Raw genomic sequence first — 1,647 nt, 5'->3', positions numbered from 1 at the left:
ATAATTGATGTTATACGATTTGATTTATTATCATAAAGTTATTTTAGATAAGATATAATGGAAAATATATTTGTTTAATTTGTATTTAAGTATATTTTAGTTTTATTTATTATGATATATTTGTTCCATTTCTATAAATTTTTTTTTTGTTTTTAAACAAAATTTATTTTTCTGTGTTTTAAAAAGGTTAAACTTGAAAGATATATTAATGAAATGAGAAAATAATTAGCATAATATTAATCAGATAATATTATTTTTTTTCTCAAATCTAAAATTTAATATTATAAAATTTTTGCAATGAGTGATTTTTTTTTACAAATTTAAATTTTTAAGATTAAATTAAATTTTTTTTCAATCATATAAATTTTTGAGAAAAATAAAAATTGATCAATATAGAATTAAGAAATTAAGAATTACATTAAAAGCACCTTAAGAAAATTACGAAACATAAAGGATAGAATTAATTCCAAATTAATTCACATAATCATTATGATAACTTCTTTTTTTTTAAAAAAAAAAATAAGAACAAAAATTTTTTTAAAAAAAAAGAAAAAAGAAAAATTCTATTTCATACAATAAATACTTTCATTTTCATTTTGGAAAAGAAAAAAAAAAAAGTAATTTCCTTTGATTTGTATTTTTTTTTTCCTCTCTTTTTCTCTATTTGAAATGCGAAAGATTTTGCTTTAAAAAATTGTTCAAAAAAGAATTGATTTTTGTCGAAGAAATGGGGATTCTTTGTGTTGAGTTTATAAATTGAAAGAAAAAAAAAAAAAGGAAGATATTATTTCATTCGTCAATTTTTTAAATTTGAAAATTTTATTCAAAAAATTGTCTCCTTCCTTTTTCTTGATCTTAACCATTAATTATTATCTGCTTAATGAATTAATTTAAATTATATTTATACAGGTTAACGGTTATATTATTCTCATCTAAAATGTTGTCTAATAAACAAATGTAGCATTATTAATCATACTCGTATTATTGCTATTGCTAATATCATTTATTAATTAATAATCTTCAATTATTATTTTTATTATTGTTTCTCTTGTTTACACTATATCAATGATATCTTTATCATTATTATCATTCATGGGTTGTAATTATCAACCAAATCCCATAATCTAACAATCATAAATTTAACATCAACTTTTTTTCATTAATTTTTATTATTCCCTTATCTGCATTATTAATAATATCGTTATCAACATTTATCATCACCATCATCATCATTATCATCATCATCATTACAGTGTTAAATAATTGCGCTAGTAGCTATACTATTGTTAACATAAATGTGTTAAAAGATAAAATTATTACAATAAATTTACTACTGCTATTATCGTATACGTATGGTTTCTGTTCTTTTCTTTTCTTTTTTTTTTTTTTAGGGGTATCAAAGATTATTGATTTGTATTTTTTATGATAATCGATAGTATAAATGAAAACAACTGATATGATAAAAGGAATGATAAAAGATAGATGAAAGAAGAGAAGGTAAAAGAACGAATTATATGAGACTTTAGTTCTTCAGTGTTAAATTAATAAATCTAAAGAAGACATTTTAAGAGTGTTAACTTCATTATTACTCCTCATTTTTCTTTTTTCTTTCTTTCTTCTTTTTTTTTTTTTTATTTTTTTTTTAAA

Source organism: Loa loa, assembly GCF_000183805.2.
Source record: "Loa loa unplaced genomic scaffold supercont3.179, whole genome shotgun sequence".
Classification (NCBI taxonomy): domain Eukaryota; kingdom Metazoa; phylum Nematoda; class Chromadorea; order Rhabditida; family Onchocercidae; genus Loa; species Loa loa.
The sequence above is the reverse complement of the archived record's forward strand: the minus strand, read 5'-3'. Positions refer to the sequence as shown.